Genomic DNA, 24294 nt, shown 5'->3' with positions numbered 1-24294 from the left:
TTTCTTCATTTTCTTCTTTGAGTTTATCACAAGAATTTTAATGCACCTGCAACTCCAGTAGCAATACTGTGAATATGCAGGTACAGTGGCATCTATACAGGTACTGTATGACTCATTAAGCTGAATTCCATTTAGCAGTATGCGTGAGCTTAAACACAGGTTTGAGAGATTTTAAAGACAGCATAAGACAACTTTAAAATGAGGCCAGATAGCCGCTACCTGAATTGCTGGTGTATCAATCACATGTCTGGCACAATCATGTAATGTAGCGAGAGGAAAAGCCCCCAAAGAAGATAATGCCATGTCAAACATGGTGGAATTACAGGTGAAGAGGAACAGTGGTCACAAGAAATTGTGTTTTTGCATGAAAACATCAGTATTTGTGTGTATTTGCATATGTATGTTTAAGTATAAAACTCATCATGATTGTAGGAGTTGTGTGTGTGTGAGACAGAGTGTAATCATTGCCGTGCAGGATGTTGACTCTACAGGGACGTGCAGTAACATGCCATCCAATTAACAGTGTCCTCTCTGTGGTGAGGCCGGTTCCCACAGCCCCAACAACCATGATTAAAAAGAGAGGCTCTCAAAGGACAGGAAGCGCTTCCACTTCAGTCCAGATACTTCCTGGATGCCATCAACACACAGTCATCTCATCTTGACCAGAATGGACACTCTTTTAACTCTTGGTTTTACTCTGCAACTGGGCACAGGCACATGCTTCTCTCCAATTTTCTCTTTCGTTCCCTTCATCTCTGCGTCACCTTTTACTCTGCTCTTCTTTTCTTACAAACACTCATTCTCTTCCCTCCCATCTCACTCCTCTCACCCTTGCTGGCTGCCAAGGCATCACATCAAAGCCGATGATTGGTTTGTAACTGTTGAGCAGGCAGTATTTTATCCTGATTTGTGTGAAGAGACAAAAATAATCAGCATGAATATGGAAAAAACCTGCTTCTATGGTAATATCCATCCTAGTAATATCCATATCAGTCAAACTAACTTGGCTTAATTTGACTTACAAAAGGATGGAAACATTTTACACAGAAGTCCCGTTGGCTTAGAGTCATAATGTAAATACAGACTTTGTCTTATAAATACACCAACTTGTCAAGGTTGTTGGCTCAGTGCTGAAACTAACTTGCACTGAAAGCAACAATTTACATCATTTTTGTTGTTTTCTTGGCACCATCTCCACCTCCTGATGGAAAGTCTCTTTACCTTGGTTTGACTCCTCTGTACACTACCACTACTCAAGGTTGTTGACTAAGTGCAGTGCACCTGTTTTAAGAAGTTTCTTCAGCAAGGTCCCTAGGTTTAATTCACTAGTTACTACAGTAGTTGAAATAAATTAGTCTGTTGTCCCTGGGCTGAGGTTTTCTTAAAATGGACTCATTTGGGACATAATCCTAGAAATTTTAAGTTTCACATGCAGAGCTTTACAATCCTCGTAGAACATCATTTTGACACAAACCTCCCCATCTTACTGTAAAAAGGGTCAAATGTCATTTTATGATTCAATGACCTATAGGAGCATTAGCCTGGTTACATCAAAAAGTGGCAAATTCATCTGTTTCCCCCAGTACCTACTTACAGAGCTTGTGTAGCTACATTAGCCAGTGAGTTAACCACTATCAAGCTCACAGTTGGGCAAGTGTTAAATCCACACCTCCGAAATAGGGAGAAGGAACCAGTTGGCTCTAGGGTAAAGGTAGGGTCAGGTTAACCATCATAAGAAACAACCTCTTAGGGTTCAGATTAAGGTAATTGAAAACACAAATCTATAGCAGAGAAACAGACTTCACTTCTGCCAGAATCTACCTCTGAGCTTTAGTATCTAATAGCTAACAGTCACAGACAGGACTGCATCCTATTGTATTCTAGCAAGCAGGCCACATTTTAAGGTAATTAAAAGTCAATTCAGTCTCACAGCAAAATGTATAATAGCTACATTGGCCTGCAATGCAAAATGTACTACTCTCAAAATAACACCTCAAAAATTGTCATTGCAATGTTTTTCACGATCAGAAATTGACAGCGAAAGTGCACTGAAACTACACTACATGGTTAAGTTTAGGTACATAAACTAGATGATTAAGGTTAGAAAGAGGCCCTGGGGTCTGTTAAACCACCACGTCAGACACAGGACTGCATGGACGTCGGGTCTCTGATTGACCCATCCATCTGCCCCAACCACCACCTTCTAGTGTTTTTAACATTATAACATTCATAACCATACACTTTCAACTGACAAGTTAGCTTCACGAGCCACACTCCAGCCCTGCTGGTGGCAGTAATGAGCCATTTCCCTGTTTCATAACCACCATAAAACACCAAGGGACAGACCACAAAAGACAATGGGCTGCAATGCAACTAACATCATGTCACACTTTTACAGCCGACGTCGTGACACTACTAGGTTTTACGCTGTGGACCAACATAGCCATTATACATTTTGCTTTGAGACTGAAAAACCACAATGATATTTGCTCAGAAATACAATCTGAAAAGAATAACAAATCATGTGAATAATTTTTAACATTTAAAAAGACTGTACACAGTTAAAGCATTAACACTAGTCTCTGAAACAGGTTATAAAAATGTGTCTACAAAAAGACGCCAGTAATGGCACCTGTTACCGTGCTGAAATGAAGCAGCTGCTGACACTTCCAATCTGCCATCTGCAGTGTGTCATACAAGCCTCAGATTAGCAGCAACAAATGACGCATTTCAGTAAATTGCTTCCAGTGTGCCTGGGTTTTACCTTCAATCAAAGTCTCCTACAAACCCTGGACTCACTGGTAAGCTAGACTCTGGTTTCATAGATACTCAGGTGGAGATGACAAACTGTCTGAAAGAAGAGAAGGTTAGTGCAACTCAGGGTCTTCACCTTTAAAAATCATTTCTGAATAAGCATATTTCGATACTGCAGTATTAGAAGGAATCCCGCTGGTTCAGTGGATCAAGTCTTATGACATGAAGTGAATCCTCCCAATCTTTGTCACATTGACATTTTTCCTGTTGCTCAGTGAGATGAATTAAGCAGAGCAGCTTTTATGTGGCAGAACATGGAGGGAGAAATACATAAGAACTGCAACAGATTGAGGGAGAAAGGGAGAGGGTGCAAAAATATTTCTCTCTCAAAAATTAATAAAAGTGAGATATTTCCAAGCTAATTCAATGAGTAGTGCCAGATCATGCTAGGGATTTACAGGCATGGCTTCAAAACAATTAGTTGGAGAATGGGAGCCATTTAAAAGACAAGTAGACAAGGAGATCTTAATACAGCTGTGGGTATTTCCCCATGGAGGAGTCATTTTTATAACCTCCTTACAGAGTGTCTCTTTCACTCTAATACTGCTAGGCAATCTCTTCTGTCTCATTTCACACAGAGGACAATTTTCTGAAAGCTGCTGTAGGAAAAAGGAAAGGAGAGAGGGAGAGGAAACAAATGTAGGGAGGAGAAATAAAAAAGAAAGATATGAGAGAGTGTGAGGTCTGAGAAGGTGTTAGAGAAAGGAAGAAAGTTATAGAGACAGAAGGAGAGAAACAGAAACACAACGGAAGGAGGGAATTTGTGTATGGGTGGCGGGTGTTTGGGGAGATTACAGTGAGACCAACAGGAACAAAAAGAAGCAGAAACTGAAAGAAACACACCCGCTGAAATTGTTAAGGCTTAGCAGAAGTTAGGTTATGGTTATCTTGGGAGCTGAAAGATTGAACATCCCTCTCTCTTTATGAGAACTTCCTGCTTGCTGCCCTCATATACCAAGGGCCAATCAGTGAGTCCATCTGCCCATAGGGGCCAATCAGTCAGAGCGCAGAAGAACCAAGTCAGCATGTCTTTGTTCACACAGGTAATCAAAGACACTGTTAAAGCTCTACCACTGTGAATCGCTTTTCACATGCTTTGAACCCAGGGATCTCTACACTGTAGCACTCACAGGCTGACTAGAGGTAGCCAAACACGTTTTCATGCGACTGTAGCTACTAACTGCAGGCTGAGTTACTACACTACATTAACCCTTGGACTTTAACTTCTTTAATGCTGCATTCATGTAGACAACGCTGCAATTAGCAATTCCAGAATTATAAATACAGCTCACTAAGGCAGGAACAACTGTGCCAATGCAATCAGTTATGTCAATTAAATTTGTCAGTTTGAGTGGAATGCATGGCAGTGTTCATATTCATCCCCAGTTATGGTGACTCCTGCTCCCAGACACGCATAAAAATTAGACTTTATCCCAACAAGCCAATATCCGATTGCCAAAAGAGTGGGAGACCTACTGTAATAACACTTGTTCCCATTTTGTTCTAACACTTATTCTGCACACTTTGCAACACTGAAATGGCCTACCACAGCAGCATAACTGCAATGCACGAGCATCTAAAATAAATTAATAAATAATGTTAATAAAATAAAATTAATAAATACAATTCTGGGGTTCTCTGACCTTAACAAGGAAACCACAGTGTAAGCATTTCCTAAAATTAGTTTTGTCTGCTGGTTAGAACCAGTGCCCAGGAGCATGTATTCTCATCTGTTGCGTTTCAGCCAAGAACTCAATGAAAGAGTCCTCAGAGCAGATGCTAACGGCTGGCATGGCAATGCTGCTGTCCAGCGCATTTACAAGTTGTAAGCAGGTTGTTTATGGGCATATACTCTAGGCCTATCATTCTAAATGAAACAGATTTCCATTAACTTTACGTTGTAAGTTGGTGTAAGCAACCTTTCGCAGATAAATAAATGCATCTCCTATTATAATTAGCACAAGACATTGAAGGAAATCACTCACACACAATTAGTCTGCACTGCATAAACCTCAACTTTTGTGATGCATAGTATCATTAGGTACAGTAAAAGTTACTATTTGAAATGGCTCCTTCATTCATAAATTCTTAATATGTGATAGTGATAAATGCACTAGCCTTTCTGACAAGTACAATGGATTTCATTTGATTTACAGAGGGATGCCTTTTAATTCTTGTTAGGAAATGTCTATTTGTTAAATACATTTTAAATGGAAAAATGCTTGAATAAAAGGTTGAAAGGTTAATGGTAGAAGTTATGGTTATTATTTATCAGTAAATTGACCAAAGGATTAATTCACTAATCAGAAAATAATTCGTTTGAGAAAAAAAAAAAAAAATCACTAATTGAAACAATTTTCAATAAAAATAATCGATAGTTGCAGCCTTACAGTTCACATCATCATTCAAGCTGTAGTTACAACTGAGAAACAGAGTTTCTTAAAAACTCCTTAAATGACATAAAATCACCTTAAAAAGTACATGGGCTTGTGTCAGACAAAGCCGGTCATCTGAGGTAATGAGATGCTCATTTAAAGCTGCTCTTATCAGTATTTTTAGGTAAATAAAAGCTCCAATTGCTGATCCTCGTCGTAATGAATATACAGAGAATTATCACCACAGCCTGAAGGGTTTAATGAATTTTGCACTATGACCACAGACACCATTTTTATAACCCTCATACAAGCAACCCTGAAATCATTCAACCTTTTTTAGTTGTCAGACAATGTGAATTTTTACATCTGTGCCTTCTATCCAACATTACACGAACAGGGCACATCACGGAATAACTCGTTTGTGAATTAATTATGTGAAATTGGAGTTTGCTCATCACAAAGACCTAAATTTGTGTACAGTGAAATTTAAAATGTCATAAATAGTGCATTACATAGACTTAAAAATGCACAACCGTTCAAATCAAGAAAAGTTGTTCAGGCATAATATTGATTTTGTCCTGTTTTTGACTGCATTACGTCTCGCAAGCAAACAATGTCTGTTTGCAAACAGTTTAGAAAGACACCAGAAGTTTCTCTGCTAGCTTGCTTTAATGTTCGCAGAGGGCCAAAATACCAAAATCCTTCTAGTGTTCTTCACTTCTTTGCTTGCTGTAAAGTTAAAGCCACCAGAGTACCTCTGTCAAAGCATAAGCAGTCAAAAAAAGCACTTTGTAACGCCACTAGCTACAGCTGTATAGCAGAGAGGATTAGATGGATCAATCACAAATAGATTACTTTTTTTTTGGCCAATTTACAGGTCGAACCTGCCTCTAGGAAATCAGACTGATCAATATTAGATCAATAAGGTAAAGAGAGTTGGTGTTCATTTCATATGGTCCTGACTACTGTCATCCCCTGATACAGTACACTGTCTAAAAAAAGAGAATGACTCACTGTACCTGAGCTTGTGATCAGCAAAATAGCCTTATATATTTCCTTGTTAAGTTAATGTCTTTTGTCCCTCTTTCCTGTGTAGAATCTTCTAACACCGTTAGCCTTATAACTATTATCAGCATCTCCCAGTAACAGACATGTCCTCTGCACATCCTACCTACAGGTTATACTAGACACACACAGTATGCTGTGGTGCAGCAGTTCATGTCATTAGACTGGTCCCACTTACACCTTCTGCTCTCATTAGGATAAATAGACTTCTCCCTAGAAAGAAAACAACAGTCGTCCAACCTGAACCTTACCAGCAACTGTCACTTTCACAATCATCACCATCAAGAAAAAGATTTGCACATCTCCTCACATGGACAGTTTTTTTTTGTTTGTTTTTTTGTGAAATTGAAGAATTAAAAACTCTTAAGTTCGTCTATGTGTTAGCCCTGCGATGGATTGGCGACCTGTCCACGGTGTACCCTGCCTTCGCCCAATTGACGGCCGGGATTGCCCCCCCGTGACCCCGTTCAGGGACTAAACGGTAGAAAATGAATGAATGAATGAAAAACTCTTTAAACAAGAGTACCCCAGTTGTCAAACAACCACTTGTGAACTTAATAGCTGTTCTTCCTGTGAATTCTGCTTTTAATTCAGAGTTTCTGTATTACTTGCATGTTAAGGTGTCTCTCTCACTGGGGACCAATTAAATGATAAAGCAGTGCTGTTACAGGTTTATGTAAATTAACTCTGCAAGAGGCTTGTATTGATAAATGGCTGGAATTACAGAACAGCAAATAACTGCAGGTTGTGCGCAGTGCTTTCCCCTTTTTTAATTGATAAGGTTGCAGAGGAAAATTTAGTGTCTTTGGGTAACAAGCCTTTCTCAAGGGTTGTTATGTTTAACGAGAAAAGAAGGGAACAGAAAAAGAGGAAAGCACACACTCTAAAAAAATGCAGTGGCTCAACAGCTTGCTCAGCTCAGGACACAAGTGAAAAACTGAGTCCCTTATTGTGGCAGCCAACATCATTAAAGCTGCATTAAGCAATATTTTTTATGTTAACACTCAGTCAGATGGCCCCTGAATCAACAGCTCAGTCTGCCGCGCTGCAGCTTTCAGCTCATTCTCTTGTGTTGCTGGACCAACAGAACCAGAGAAGAAGTGGCTGGTGAAGAAAGTTGCAAACCTGCATGCTGTTGCTCCAGATATGCACAGGTTCAGATGTAGCTTAGTTTGAATATGTTTGAGGAGTGACTCCATAAGTGAAAAACCCAAATGTCCATCCCAGAGCAGTTAGACAATGTGAGACATTAATGCTGCACTAAAGGGAATTTTTCTTTCACATTGCCTGCAGCAGATTACATTTTTTTACATTTATGATTTCACTTATATGAAAATTCAGTACTATTGCTATATCATTAACATTATTTCAAAATTTGGAACAAGTGTTGATTAATGCTGCATTCACTTGAGATGAGAATTACTGCTGGCAGCGCTTGGTTGCTCGTACCCTTGGCAATTTCAGGTAGTCCGAGTACGCCAACATGCAAGTTTCCCATGAAACTCTTGTTGATGTTACTGTGTGTGGTACACTCATTCACACCTTAGTAAGCTGAGAAGCACAGAAGTAACTAATTCACAAATGCACTGTGTCCTCACACAGGAAGTCCGGCTCGCGCCGGCTCTTGGCAACAGAAGTTCCCCAATCTCATCGTGTCTCAACTTTGACATTTACACTGGTATCCTCGTTGTAAATGACAGTTGTTTTTTTTCACCATCAGATGTTTGTATATTTCCGGTTTCACTCTGGGCTGATGATGAAACATAATCAACACGCCCACTAGCTCTGTGTGAATACTCTGGACTATATGCTGCTGTATTGGCTCACTCCAGGGTATTCAGACTAGGGAGCTGGCAGAGCAAAGTCCACTTAAGATCCGGGTCAACTGATTTGGACATTTGTGTTCTCACATACAGCTCCTCTGGGTAATGTCTAAATAATTTTAGGGTTCCAGTGCATCTCTGAAAAGGACCTATGTTCACACTTGAACACATAAATGACCCTCTATTTAAAAAATGCCCTTTAGTCAGTCGGGTCCATCTGTCCCATTTTCAGAGATGCTGCACGAGATGTCACTGACCTAACGATGCAGTTAGTGTGTTAAACTCCAACTCTGGATCAAACCTATACTCAGCTGCAAGAGGCTGCAGGGCACAAACTCTAGTAATTCTTACTTTTAACAGCTGGTCAACAAAGAGGACTCTAATAGGATGCCTGTATCCAATTTGGGAATATGCCATCACTGCGGTAGCAATCATACAAATTTGATACACTAAAGGCTCAGTATTGTGAGGATGTGTTTCAGTCTCTTATCAATGTTGCCTTAAATATACTGTGGTAATACTTATCCTACAGAAGAAACTATCCTGAATAATTGTCTCACCACGTCTGGTCAATAATCTGTACCAACACTTAATTATACAGTACACAGCGGGACTACTGTCAGTATGATAAACATTTTCTATGTTTCATTAAAATTCAGTGTGGTGAAAGTTAACAGCTAAGTTTAACTGTTATACTGTATGTCAGCATGGTGGACTAATACAGATTTTGTTTATGGGACAGGAAAGAAAGCAGCATTGGGCTCATTTAAAAAAAAAAAAATCATACTGCCTAAATATTACAGAAGAAATAAATGATTTATACAACTCAAAATAATAATCACTGAGAGCTACATCATCACTTACTGTACAAAGAGGCTCTTCCTGGATAACAAGGAGGCCTAATTTATACAATAGCATCTGGTGCATTTGTATGAAGCATCATCCATTTAGACGAGCCTGACAGGTACTAAGACAGACAGACAGATCAAAACATACACACATGCACATAAACAGACACACACAGCCATGAGTCAGAAAGGCCTCTTGATGTTCTCATCGAGCCAGAAGGCACAGCAGGGACTGACGACTCACTGTCAAGAGACAAATCAACACACACACACACACACACACACACACACACACACACACAGACCAGGAAGAGTAATGCCTAAACATTTCCTCATCAAAATGTTGACTGCCTATGATTCTGTAGGTGGGGCATGTGCATTATTTTTCTAAACTTTGCTTTTTTTTTTTTTTGGTCTGTCTTTGCCATTGCAAGACAGGGATGGATATAAAGAGGTGGAACATATATATACATGATAAATCTCTCTCCCGGCAACTTTCTATGAATTTCTGCAGCCCTCATTACAACTATAGGTTTGGCTGCAATAACTAATAATATGAAAAATCACATTTGACCATCTGTGACACAGGGACAATAGAACATACTTTGCCAACTTAACGTTAAAAGACTGGTGAACAAACAAGCTAGCTTGCAAATACATACGTAACGTTAGGCTAACATTAGCAAAAGTCCCAACTTTCCACACAACCCTGTTTACATTCTCAGTTAGCACATGCATGATTGCACAATGACTGTTGTCTGCTGCACATGCTGCTCCCATGCAGCATACATTCTCTATTATAATCTTTTATTATATTGCTGCATTTGTTGCTGCTTAAAGTGTCCTAGATTGTGTGTTACATGCATAATTGCACAATGACTCTGCTGTACATGCTGCTCCCATGCAGCATACATTGTTATATTCCTATATATTTTTTTATTATATTGCTGCATCTGTTGCTGCTTAAAGTGCCTTAGATTTTGTGTTACTTATCTACATTATACTTCATTTGTATTTTGTGGCATTCATGTGGACGGCAAAGTAAAAATTTCATTGTACAGGGAAACACGTTTCCCAACTGTGCAAATGACAAATAAACACTTTGAACCCCAAGTCCATTTGCTCATTTAAAGGAGTTCAAAGAACCATCCTCACTTGAGGAACCAGACAGCCAGAGTGAGACAGAGAGATAAATTCACGGTCAAGAGAGTTTCTGTTGATTTGCAGATCCTAGTTACTGTTTGCTGAAATGACATTACGCATTTGTCAGTCATCCCCTTTCCAGCACTATGATTGGTTGAACTCTTTCTTCTTTTGCTAGGAAGACCTACAGCCATGGCCAAAAAAACTGGCACCCCTGAATTTTTTCAGATAATACATCACTCCTCCCAGAATATCGCTGCAATCACAAATTCTTTGGTATTCTCTTGTTTATTTATTTTGTTTGCATTGGAACAACACAAAAAAGCAGAAAAAGGCCAAATCTGATATTCCACACAAATCTCTAGAAATGGACTGGACAGAATTTTCAAAATCATCAAAAATAGTTTTATTTCCAGCCCGTGTTGGTCCTTTAATTTGTATGAAACTCACCTGTAGCAGTCAACAGGTGCTGGCAATATAGAAATCACAATGGTAACCAGTTAAAATGGAGAAAAGTTGACTCAACCCTTGTATCATGTGGACCACACTGAGCAAGGGGAAAAGAAAGAAAAGCAAAGAACTGTCTGAGGATCTAAGAACCACAATGGTGGAAAAACATGGTCAGTCACAGGACTCCAAGTCCATCTCCAGAGATCTGGCTGTTCCTGTGTCAACTGTGCACAACACTGTCAAGACGTTTACAGCCCATCGTGCTGTAGCTAGTCTCCCTGGACGTGGACAAAAAGAAAAATAGATTACAATGAAGGATTGTTTGAATGGTGGATAAGGAACCTTGATCACCTTCCAAACAGATTCAAGATGACCTGCAGCCACAGGGTGTAACAGTGTCAGCTCACACTATCCATCGCCATCTGAAAGATAAGGGACACTATGGTAGGAGACCCAGACGGCCCCACTGCTGACACAGAAACATAAAAAAGCCAGACTGGAGTTTGCCAAAACTTACCCAACGAAGCCACAGTTCTTCTGGGAGAATGTCCTGTGGACAGATGAGACTAAAATAGAGCTTTTTGGTCGAGCACATCATTCTACTGTTGTTAGAAAATGAAATGAGGCCTTCAAAAAAAAGAACATGGTCCCTACAGTCAAACACGATGGAGGTTCACTGATGTTTTGGGGTTGGTTTGCTGCTTCAGGCTCTGGATGTCTTGACTGTGTGTCTGGGATTATGAAATCTGAAGACTACCAATTAATTCTGGGGCCCAATGTAGGGCCCAGTGTCAGACAGGTGGGTCTCTGTCAGAGGTCATGGGTCGTACAACAGGACAATGACCCAAAGTAAACTTCAAAAAGCAGTACATTACAGTCAACTAGCAGGAAACCACTTAAAACCCTGCAAGTCACATCAGTGTCGCTTTCCAGATTGTGTCATATTGCTCTGCAGCAACACTTGAACCTGGTTCAACACTTCAGCCAGACAATTCTGAACTAGCAACACAGGTTTAGAGCTAACAACAATTCATTACCCAACTCTACTATGACAGGAAACTTAAGATTTCCCTTGCACAGTGGCGTTTGTTATACTAAAATAATTGAATGCAAAGCCGCCAGTGCTGCAGATCAAGTCTTCCATGTGTTCTTTTGGTTCATTTCCCACAGCCTTTATAGACAATATGTGCTTTTAATTACCTATAATTAAGTACTGGTAATTGTTAATGCTTTCTTGCAATCTGGTGTTTTCCTGTGTTTTTATGAAACGCTATAATCGCATCACTTAAGCCTTTTTCAGACATGCACTGGAACCCTGAAATTATCTAGACATTAGCCAAAGGAGCTGTAAGTGAGAATGCAAATGTCTGAGTCAGCTAAATTCACTCTGCCAGCTCTCTAGTACAAAGTCCATGAGTGAGCCCATGTATGAAGGCACCCACATATAGTCATGGATTGTTTGGCCTGGAATACAATTATTCTGAAGCCTTTCTTTACTATTTAGTTTTTGGCCCATGGTGACATTGTGAAGCAACTTTGGAAAATGTTCTTGCAAAGCACGAGGCCCTATTACCTCATACAGCCCTGACTTGGAGGAACAACTATAGACGTTGTGTCAAACCACAGCTATATGAAATATATCGTGTGTGTATTGTATGTGACAGTCTTACCAAAGTGCTCTCTCCACAGGTGGGAACCTTTTCCACACACCAACCCAGTAAGGGTGGTGTGTGTGCTTTAGACTTTCATCTTTCCAGCTCATGAACTGGGACAGGATGGGTTGGCGTTTCCCTTTTTGAAGCACAAATGAGAAAAAGATACTGTAAACACTATGGACTAAGAGACTGCAGTCTTGTCTAATAACTCTAAACTGTCTTGAGATCAATAATGCAGGAATAGCTACCGTATAGTGCTGTGATGAACTGACAGGAGTGATTGCCTAATGGGGTTAGACTGTCTTCACTCTGACAGTCGATGTGGATGGTATGATTTGCTCTGTGGGTCTGTTGTCCTCAGCATGTTCTACTCGTCTCTGTGAATATCTGTAAACCTTGTCAAGAAGGCTGTAGTAGATGAACCTCCTGTACTGTAAAGACAGGTTTATTCCCATTTAGGTTTTATAAGCAAAAATGCAATTATTTAATAATAACTAATATTGATTAATGCTCAGTTATTTTCAACTGTGGCCTTACTCTTCAGGAGATTTCAAATGGTCATAGAAGGGTCTGCACTATATGTAGAGCAGATCATTGATAAATCAGCACATGATAGATAACATTAAATTACAGAACAGAAAAGCCAAAGATATCTTTGAGGTGTAAGAACCAACTCACCATTACACTGTCCACCAGGAAGCAGTGACAAGTTTATTTTTTAACTGATAGAGTCCCATATAGTTCTTGAGCTTTAATAACAAAATTTAAGAAATACTTACATAATGTTATGTAGTTATGTTAAAAGCATTTGTAATATTAAAATTGGTTTAAGTTTTTTTTTTTTTTTTGGAAAACCAAGCTTTTTAAACCAGCTAAAAAACAAGATAGTGGATGTGTCTTAAACTCCTGCCAATAAACATGGTGAGTTTCATACTGGACCAATTCTTTATTCACACCAGGAAAAAGACAACAAGTGTAGAAATGTGCATTGTGAAGTATATTACAAACATATTTTCACCCAGGGCATCATCCTGAGCACATTTCATGATATATGGAGTGACAGAGGAGAAAAGAAGATGGGGAAGGAATTATTAAGCAGAGAACACCGAGGAACCATGAAGGTGAGTGATCAGCAAGATAAAGCCAAATATCTCCTCCTATGACTCAAATCTGTCGCACTTTTCTACATGCTAAATCAACATGGCAGCTTATGGCTGTGCTATCATTTAGCTGGGCTTGATGTAGCATTACTTGGATATAGTAGTTTGAGAAGAAATCCTCAACTCAAGTTGACCTAACAGGATGTTCTGGAGCTTTCCTCTGTATCTCATGTCCTGTGGTGGGGATTCACCCCTCATCTTTCCAAACATGAACTGACAAGATCGGTTGTTGATTTTTTTTTCCGTCAAATTACTTTCAAGGCCAAACAAAGTAAGTTTTGTCTTTCTTGGCATTTACTGTATGAAAAAAAGCTTTCTCTCCTATATTGGTGTTATACAAATGATGTTTGACTCAGATTGATTAGGTGAAACAGGCAGCGCCCTATTCTTTACAACTCAGCAGACGTGCTTTTATACTGTCTAGACACTGCTTCTTAGGCTTTAAGTGTGTGTATGTCTGATTGTGTACATTGGCTTTGGTATGCATCTGTTGGGTTGTGTGTGCATCCTTCTATAGTTGTGTGGACAAAGTTCAATTAAATATCATTTTGAAGATTTTTTTGGCTGGTTCTAACAACTTCAAAGTGCCATTTGAGGGTTTTAGGGTTGGAGGAAGGGCAAAAATTTATGTTAGGTGTTTAGTACCAATTGCCAAGGTTAGGGGAAGGGGCTAGGGAATGCATTATGTCAATGAAGGTCCTCACAACTCTAGAACATCGTGCGTGTGTGTGTGTGTGTGTGTGTCTAAAGGAGGAAACTCAGGGAGACAGTTGCCACCACCACCTCAGCACCCAGCAGTAAGGTATTGATCTCGTTTCAGGAGCTCTCTCGTTTGCCATCTCTCTCTCTCTCTCTCTCTCTCTCTCATCCCTCTTTCATCACTCTTCACTTGCTCTCTTTTGTACTATGCCATTGCCACTATGTTTGGTTTAATAGTGTATTTTATTTCGGTTCCCATTTCAATACATTTCATATTTTCCTTACCCTCGCAGAGCTCCCAAAATCTTTCTATCCTTTCTTCCTTCTTTTCTTTCCCTCCTCATTTTATATCCTTCCTTTCCCTTCCACTCTTCATTTTTCCTTTCCTTGCATCCCTCTGTTCATTGCTCCTACAGATGTCAGTGTTGTAGCTCAGCTTCCTCAGGTTGGAAAGACAGGGAAAGACAGAGAGAAAAAGCAATACAGAGCTCAATACCTCCACCCTCAGGTGCTGAAGTGAACTCTTCTCCTACAGCTTTACTGCAATAAAATCAAACGTTGATGATTCATGGATTTTTACAGCAGTGCTGTAGAGGGCTGTAAATCATTTTAAGGTATTGCTATCATAAACCCTGGCACCAGACCACTGTTCCTATACAGACAGAGATGTATAGCATCAGAATACTGCTTTCACATGTCTCTGTTCACCTGAAGACTTTGAAGAGAACCTTTTCATTCAAGCGATTTTCAATATACCTGTACAGTACTGTACAACTGAAATACAGTGCTTATTGTCTCAGTTTAGACAGACACACAGATAGAAAGATATGCAAAAGGGCTTACAGGGACCAGAAAAACACAATTCAACATCTGTGAAATTAACCATGTCTCAATGGAGTTTCTTGCTGATGAGACAATAAATTGCGATTCTCCACGTGTGCAACCATAATATTAATGAAAGTAATTACACTGAGACAAAACAACAAACACCCCATATGTCAAATAACAGCAAAACAAGGAAAAGTGATGCAGAACTATTCCCTTAGATAAGACGCTAAAGCCAAGGGACAGTTGTATTAAAGTATCTATAAAATTGAGAGAAAAAAAAAAAACAAACATCAGGTGCAACAGTTGATCTAAGACTAATCGTAAGGAAAATCACTTTCATGGTAATATAATTTTATACACAATGTTTTTTTCCACTTATTAAAAGGTCGGACAGGTCAGCACACTGCCTAGAACTTCAATCGAGAAAAGATGCTTGTAGTAGTCTTAAAAGATCAGATTACAATTTGGATTCAGAAACAACATACAAAACACTCCAGCGTCAGCTGCCTAGTGTTTGCCAACAAAATAGAAACTTGAAAACAGTTTTTACAGATATTACAGAATTTGCTGACCTCATTGCCTCAGTACTAAGTAAATTTCTGAAAGGACCTGTCTGGAAACAGGTCTGACTGAGACTGACAACTACAGGATGTGAATTTTTTTTTTTTTGAGAGAAATTGCTTTGAAACCCACAAATAATGCTTGTCATCAAAGCACAGACGTAATCTAGCATTTGACAAAGTGGAGGAGAAGGAAAAATAAGAGATGAGAGTCAAAGGGGGAAGGGGTTAGAGAGGAAAAAAAATAACAGGCAATAACACAGAGGAACAGGAGAACGGAGTAAAAGAGAAGTGTAGGAAAGGGGAGGAAGGAAGAGAAATTGTGTGTTGTCAAGTCTCATTGCAGGTTCTGCTCCTTCACTGTCGGCCTGCGTCAGTTTAAACACAGAAACTGGCATTTTGCCTGGAACAACTAGCTCACACATAAACATGCACTCAGACACAAACACAAACAGGTAGCTGTACATATAATGACTGGCTCCTACCTGTACATTTCTCTCAGTAGGTGCACATAGAAAACAAGGACTAAGGACAAAGGACAAAACCAGAAGTACACATACAAACCCTGAAAATGCTGCAGACTGTTCACAACTCCCAACAGGATAACATTGATTCAGTAGCTGTTGATTCTGCCCTGGTGGACGTAGTTTTGGGCGGCTGTGGCTCAAGAAGTACAGCGGGTCATTCCCGGCTTGTCCAGTCCACATGTCAAAGTGACCTTGAGCAAGACACTGCACCCTTAGTTGCTCCCAGGGATATCACCAGTATGTGAATGTGTGTGCACGTGTGGGAAATAATGTTAAGTACTTCAGTACGCTACAGTCAGTATGTAAAGATTTCAGACCCTTTCAAGTTTTCCATATTTTATGTTTCAGACTCCTCTTAAAATTGATTCAATTTATTTTTTCCCTTATCACTGTACGCGCAGTACTCCACAATAAGTGAAAACAGGTCTTTCAAGTGTTTTGAAAATGTATTAAAAAAATAAGACGAAAATATTCCATAAGTATTCAGACCCTTCACCTAGTACTTGGTTAAAGTACCTTTGGCAGCAATGACAGCCTTAAGTCACATAGCACATTTCTTTTGAAATTTTCTTCCATTCTTCTCAGCGGAATCATTCAAGGTCAGCCAGGTTGGATGGAGTGTGTTGGTGCACAGCCACTTTCAGGTCTCTCCAGAGATGCTCTCCTGGTTTCAGGTCTGGATTCTGGCTGGGCCAGTCCATGACTTTCAGAGTTTTCTTGAAGCCACTCCTGTGTTTTCTTGGTGGTGTGGCTATGGGTCATTGTCTTGTTGAAACATTAAACCTTCACCCCAGCCTCCAATACTGAGCACTCTGGAGAATGTTTTCATTCAGAAATACTCTATATGTTCTGCATCCATTCTTTCCCCTTTCCTAACTAGTCTCCCAGTCCCAGATGCAGGAAAACCTCCCCATAGCATGATGCTGCCACCATGTTTGACTGTAGGGATGGCATTAATGAAGTGATGCTCAGTGCCTGGTTTTAATCCACACTCACTGTTGGGGACTAAACAGTTCAGTCTTTGCATCATCAGACCAAAGGACTTTGCTTCTTATAGTCCAATTATCATTCAGGTTGCTTTTGGCAATACCCCAGTGGGCTATCATGTGCCCTATTAGTGAGGAATGGCTCCTGTCTGGCCTAGAGGGCTGATTGGTGGAGTGCTGCACTGATGGTTGTCCTTCTGTAAAGTTCTACCATCTATCTATATTACACAGCCTTATGCTGGTTTACTGTCTGCACATTGAGAGCCGATGTTCCTGAGTCAAATTCCTCGTGTGTCCAACACACCTGGCCAATAAAGCTGATTCTGATCTCCAGAAAGGAACTCTGGGTCTCACTCATAGTGGCCCTTGGATTCTTGGTTACCGGTCTGACCAAGGGTTTTCTTCCCCGATTACTCCATTTAGCTAGGTGGCCAGATCTATGAAGACTGTTGGTGGTTCCAAATCTCTTCCATTTGAGCAAGATGCAGGCTACCGTGCTCTTGGGCACTTTCATTGCTGCTTCCACTCTGACAATACACCATCAGCTGTGAGACCTTATATAGATACTGTAGGTGCCTGGTATCCAGTGCTTTAAATTAGGCATTAATCAAGCTGTAGAAACATCTGAACCAGAAACGACCATTGATAGGAGCTTAATTGCTCATAACAAAGGGTCTGAATACTTATGTAAATGGGATATTAGTCATTTTTAATTTACAAAACACTCCAAAAGCCTATTTTCACTTTATCATTGTGGGTATTGTGTGTAAATTGATGAGGAAAAAATTTTATTGAATCCATTTTAGGATGAGTGTAAAACATAAAATGTGGAAAACTTGAAAGGGTCTGAATACTTTCCATACTTACGCTATATACAGTAAAATACAGGGCAATTTACCAAAAGGTGGTGGCCGATCTGTTCAGATCCCAACCAGCACTGAATAGAAATCCTCTTTTGATGTCCTTCCATCACAGCTTATTGCAATAGTTAGTAAACCAACCAAAACAAGAGGCAAAAGCACAACTCCAAATGAGCCCAAAAAGATAAATATACTGTTCATCTCTGTCTTCTGGTGTGAAACTCTTCTCTTCCTGTAATAAGAGAGCCTGTTCAAATTTAACAACAATAAATTATTATGAACACCCACATGGAGTCAGATGCTGCTGTTTATGAATTAAGTTCCTGCATCTCCCAGGACCAACTTAAATGACTGAGGCCTTATACAGAGTTTAATGGTGGAGCAATATTTTTCATTGTTAATAGCAAATTTGAAGTCACCACAATTAATCTTTGCACAGTTTATATTTTACACTAAAAGTTTATGTAAATCTCATGCATTTAATGGGACACTTGAGTGAAAGAAATTTAGCATACAGTCAACAGGCCGCGCAACAATATATAATGCCAGTAACTTCACCCAGAAACTACAAAAATCCCTGATATTTCCTAATAGTGCTACTTCAAGTAGCTGGCACACACACACACACACACACACACACACCAACACTAGAATACAAAAGGTATAAATAAACATGCACATAAAATATGTAGACGTTTGCATGCACACCTCTTGCGGCAGCAGATCAAGAGAAGAAAAGCTTGTATATGAATGTGTGCATTTCCATTTATTACATCTGTGCTTGTGTAGCGAGTGAAAAGAAGAGCTTCGTGAACAAATCCAGTCTAAATAATCATCCTATCCTGGCTGTCCAGATACCAACGCTGCATCCCATGTGGCTTCATTACTGCTGGTGTTAATTAAGCAGCTCCAAATAAACAGCAACTTCTTCCTTCATTAACACAAACACAGCAGCATCATCACATGCTTAAAGTGAATGTATTTCTTGATGCTGACAGATGGATGGTACAGTATGGACATACAGTACATGATATATTGTTGCTGGTGGAGAAAATTAACACTATACATTATGATGATTTCCCTGTAGTGATTACTGTATACATTTACCATTTTACCCATTAGTAACTTATTGGCCTCATAAAGATGCCAGGCTTTTATTTTTTGATGCGAGATTGTTGACTGTGAATGTTTACACACACTATACTTATATGTACTAAAAAGGGTAACAGTGATGCTATGGAGAAATTCATTATTTTCAGATAGGTTAACCAAACAATAAGATTGATCAGTGATTGAAGTAGCAGTTAGCTGCACTATTACCCAAGGTCCGTGTGGATTATCTATGTGTAAATCAGGTATTTTCTAAGATATGGCACATTTCTAAAATGAAATAATGCATAAACAAATGAAGACAGACCACCTCAACCCCCACGTCCACACTGTATGAGCAATGATAGCATAAGTACCTAAACTGTGCACAGAGCATTACTGGCTCATATTGGAGGATAAAGCCGTCTTATAACAATTTATTAACTACATGGCCACTAACTCACTGTATGGACAATGGAAATGCCATTATATACAGTATCCAGCTCCTCAACTGCATCAATGGAGACCACTGGATGGAGCACATTATTTATCAGCAGCTGTCAAGAGGGCGGACAACAACTGAAGGCCTAGTTTAATTAATTTCAGTCTGTAGTGAAAAGTGTATAATTACAAAAGAGCTGAGTGTCGAGAAATCATTGAATTGGGATGAATTACATCAGAATTGTACAAGAAAAAGTAACATTGTTTGAGTGTCTGGCTACATTTGTGCATATACATACTGTACATGCACTTCGGCATTCATAGTGCACGTCTGCACAGGACTGTGTGTGTGTGTGTGTGTGTGTGTGTGTGTGTGTGTGTGTGTGAGTGAAATAATGAGCCAGAGATAAAACATAATTGTATGCCGAAATCTCAGCACTTCAATTTATTCCTCCATTACAGCTCAGAGTTCACCACAGTGCAGAGAGAGAAAAGCCTTTGATTATGAAGCTGTTAAAAAGTAGAACACAATGTAAACAACAACACACCGCCAGACTGAACTTGTACGCTTCCTTTCATCACAGCAGAATTGATCCCAGATTTGCATACAAAGATATTTGGTAACAAATGCTTGGAATGAGCAAATGTTTGAGGTTTGTTTGAAGAATACAGCATTGCAGTTTTTTTCCCCCCACAGAGTTTTGCTTTCACAATGTGTGAGGTTGATAATGTCAGAAGAGCCACAGAGTCGGAGCAAAGCTATGATAAAATGCTTTTTAACCCTGTGACAAAAGGACACCTCACCTCTCTTCTTGTAACCTTCCAGATTTCCATCTCCCCCAACCTCTACCCATTTACCCTTGAGCACCCTTTAAGGTAAGAAAACCGTTGTCTTATTTTGAAGTCACAGATGACTGTGGTGTTAGAGATATAGAGGAGACATTTTCTATACTTGTACAATGGTTGAAGTTAGCATGAATATAACATTTTAGGCACCTAGTTTTAAACTAAGATTTCTGGAAGTTCAAAGCTTCAGCTCATCTGAGTTTTGATGTCATGCTAACAAATTAGCATCTTATGTAGAATTTTGCAGTATTAATGAGTGCTGATTTTTCAGTGACAATTATATCACAAGTTCACAAGTTGATTGGAGTGTTTGTTCCCTCAGAGCTGATTTGTAGCTCTGGGGCAAATGCTCAAAACTATGAAGTCTTAAGTTAACTTTAAATGGCAAACACATTTAGAAAAACTATATGCATTGTTTTCATATGATTTGTTTAAATGTCACAGTATAATTATTAGAGGTGTACAGTAACAATGTATTGTGGAACAATGTATCATGATACAAAACTGTGACAATGTGTCATGATATCAAGTTAAGACTCCTATGTAATTTGTTAATGCAAGAGGGAGTAATAGGCCAGATCTGTTTTAACAACCTGCTGTTGACCCCGACATTCACTAGGGTGAGTTGCACTAGCCATTAGTCACACTCTAATTAATAAAATAAAGGAAATGTTTAAATTAAAGAGTGAAGAAGGTTCCGGGTTCGAGCCTGGGCCGACCCGAGGCCTTTCTGTGGTGGAGGTTGCATGTCCTCCCTGTGCCTGTGTGGGTTCTCTCTGGGTGCTCCGGCTTCCTCCCAAAGTCCAGAGGCTGATTGAAGACACTAAATTGCCTGTAGGAGTGAGTGTGGGTGTCTGTCTCCAATTGTTAACCTTGTGATAGACTAGTGACCTGTCCAGGGTGTACCCTGCCTTTCACCCAATGACAGCTGGGATTGGCTCCATTCATCCAATCACCATCATGAGCTGGTTGTATCATTATACCCCTAGTAATTATGTTAAAGTTCAAATGACAAGTTAAATACTGGTTACAAAGGTAAAACATAATCACATGATTTGGTCTTGCATTGCTCTTCTCCCCAAGCTCTTCAAATGGATATCTTGACATTTTGAATTTAGTCTGTTTTTAAAATCACCTCCCACTTTTCAACTCAAGGAAAAAAAATTAAATAAGAGGCACTGGTTCTAAAAGATTTACCATAAAACTGAATGAGAATGAATCACAACTGTAGGAGGCCAGATTAGAAATCCATCTTCTGTGGTGACACTGGTATGTGTTAAGTGTCCCAATTAACAGCAAAAGGATGGAAAGTGTAAAATAAATAAAACTGGTGCCTTTTGAGTTTTTGCTTTTGGAAGACATTATGACATAATGTGACAGCATTGAAAATTCATGAGTAAGAATTGCTAACAAGCTCAGAAAGTGTCACCTCCTACAGATCAGCATACTGAAATATTTTTGGTTTTGTGTGCTACAGAGAAGTATTACTCACTCGCCGACAATGGTAAAATGACTAATGCTGCCACACAGCACGAAGCTGCTTTGCATATTGGTTCTATAAAATCCAAAAGACATCAACACTGCTGTCACAAGATGGGTAATTAAGAGTTATATTATAGTAGAAAACACTAATATGGTCATTTTCATTGAAAAAAAATGAGATGGGGCTAAAGAGACAAGAGTGAATATTGGATTTATATTCATCAGATGCCCGAAACACAACTCCAAGTGCATGCTAATATTGCTCAGTATTTGCTGGATGTGTAAGCAGGCGACTGTTTGCTAAAAAATAACAACTTTATAATGTGATTAGACATCATATGTGAAGACTTTAGGCAAAAATATTTGGTTGATAAGAAAATTATAATAATCAGTGATACAAGGCCTCCCCTAACTGGGAATGTATTTGTGAAGCTTAATCTAAATCAGTGACAGTAATTTTGCTGTGGCCAAAACTCCATGAAGCCGCCAAAGACCATTCCTCATTCCCTCCCTCCCTCCCTCCCTTTGTGCTGGACTTCATCAAAATTTTACACCAAAACCATCCTCAGCAAAACTCCATCTCCTCTGTATGGTCCTGAGCTTTCACAGCACACAGGTTTTAACATCCTTCCAGTGAAACCAAATCTAATGAAATTTTTTTTTTTTTTTAGGTGAGGGGACCAAACTCATCTATTTCACGGTATTGGAAACACTGAGACAACAAATGAATGATAAAAAAAAAGCCTCCCCATTTCCCTGGGCCAGCTGTTAAATGTGGTCTGATTCACATACATGCACAGATAAAATGCATGCTTATGAAAAGAAACTCTCTTGTCCCTCTCAGCTTTTTCTCTCTCCAACTTCCACTTGTGCCCTTTAATATTCTGAGGTCAAAGTATTTATGTCTCCAATGCGTATCACAACAGTGGTACAGTAAACTGCTCTAATTGTAATCATATAGAATACATGATACTGTATTTAAGTTCAATATTTTACCATTTTCTTTGACAAAATTCAAGAATGAATGACAGTCAGAGGTTTAGCGTGAACATGACATCTGACAAGTTGTGATTCATATTCAATCTGACAGTGTTGTCGGTATGAACAGTCAATGTATTTAACATCACAGGGCACCATCAATGACACACTGGGATAAACCACCCCCTTTGAATGTTATCACACCATTAAAGGGCCGTTATCAGTTTGCCATCTGGATCGTGCGAGTTAGTAGTGCCCTACTCCACCTCTTAGTCAGCTCGGTAGCCGTTATCATCAGGATCAGTGGCCATTATAATGTGCCAGATCTTCGCTGTCATGGTTACAATTATATATGCAGAGTAAAACATGTTCCAACACAAAACTAAAAACTCCATTCCCAGAAAAGTTGGGACATTTTCCAAAACGCAATAAAAACTAAAATAAGGATAATCACCTTTTTTGGCCAAGTATGTTACACACAAGGAATTTGTTTCCGGTACCGAACTGAGGCAGCCATCTGTGGTGCCAACTCAACCAGTGGATCTAACCATCGGGGGCAAATTGGGGGTTTTGTGTCTTGCCCAAAGACACTTCAACACATGGACTGCAGGCACCGAGATTCGAACCTCCAACCCTCCAGTGTGGCGACGACTGCTCTACCCACTGAACCACAGTCACCCCCAATATGTGGTTTGTTAATTTGTTCAAACATTTAATTGACAAAAGTACAAAAAAGGGGTTTCAGTGTTTTCGCTGACCAACTTAATTGCATTTTGTAAATATAAACAAATTTAGAATGTTATGCCTGCAAAACACACAGACAAAAAAAACCCCTACTGATTTTAGCCATTACAGTATTGCATTTTGGAAAATGTCCAAGCTTTCTGGAAATGGGGTTTGTACCTGGATTTAAACATAGAAACAATTTAAACAGATTTTGGCGCAATAACAACTTGGCAAGTTTTAGGGGAGGATCGTGGTTTGGGTTAAGTTAACAACTTACTAATCCAATAAACACAAAACTACTTAATTTTGAGATTCTAACACTTTGGCCCAATACTATTAGTCAAAATTAATATCCACCAAATTACCAATAATCCATATGAGAAGCCCAAGAGTCAGAGCCACAGCACTCATCTATGTAACAACATTCTTAGGTTCCTACAGCAATACTGTTTATATAAAAAAACTGAAAACAGACACAGAAACATAAGAAGTAAAAGGTCAGATTTCCAGAGTGCGGCAGGGAACCTCAGTCAAAGTCAAAGTGTTTATTTGTCATATGCACAGTTAGGAAACGTGTTTCCCTGTACAATGAAATTCTTACTTTGCCGTCCACATGAATGCCACAAAATACAAATGAAATATAAAGTAGATAAATAAGTAACACAAAATCTAAGGCACTTTAAGCAGCAAATGAAGATGTATAATAAAAATATATAAGAATATGTTAAGAGAATGTATGCTGCATGGGAGTAGCATGTGCAGCAGTCAACAGTAAATGTGCAAGTATGCATGTGCAAACTGAGAATGCAAACAGTACAGGTCGACAGTACATCACGTATTTCCTGGTAATAAACTCCTCAGCTGTTTAGGAGTCTGATGACAGAGGGAAAGAAAGGGTTTTTCAGTCTGGAGGTCCTACATTTCACACTTCTGAACCTC

The 24294-nt window shown here is 39.4% G+C and overlaps 1 long non-coding RNA gene across 1 annotated transcript in view; it reads right to left on the bottom strand.

Moving 5' to 3' along the window:
• Nucleotides 1-12599, bottom strand: part of LOC109967304 (uncharacterized) — an 18079-nt gene extending 5480 nt beyond the window's left edge. The window contains exons 1-2 of the long non-coding RNA XR_002275908.1: nucleotides 12422-12599; nucleotides 12189-12309 (exon numbers count right to left, since the gene is read on the bottom strand). This is a non-coding gene — a long non-coding RNA (uncharacterized LOC109967304). The remainder of the gene's footprint in view (nucleotides 1-12188; nucleotides 12310-12421) is intronic.
• Between the last annotated feature and the right edge of the window lie 11695 nt (nucleotides 12600-24294).

This window comes from Monopterus albus, unplaced genomic scaffold, assembly GCF_001952655.1.
Source record: "Monopterus albus unplaced genomic scaffold, M_albus_1.0 scaffold127.1, whole genome shotgun sequence".
Lineage (NCBI taxonomy): Eukaryota > Metazoa > Chordata > Actinopteri > Synbranchiformes > Synbranchidae > Monopterus > Monopterus albus.
Note: the sequence above shows the minus strand (reverse complement) of the source record. Positions and strands in the feature narration are given on the sequence as shown.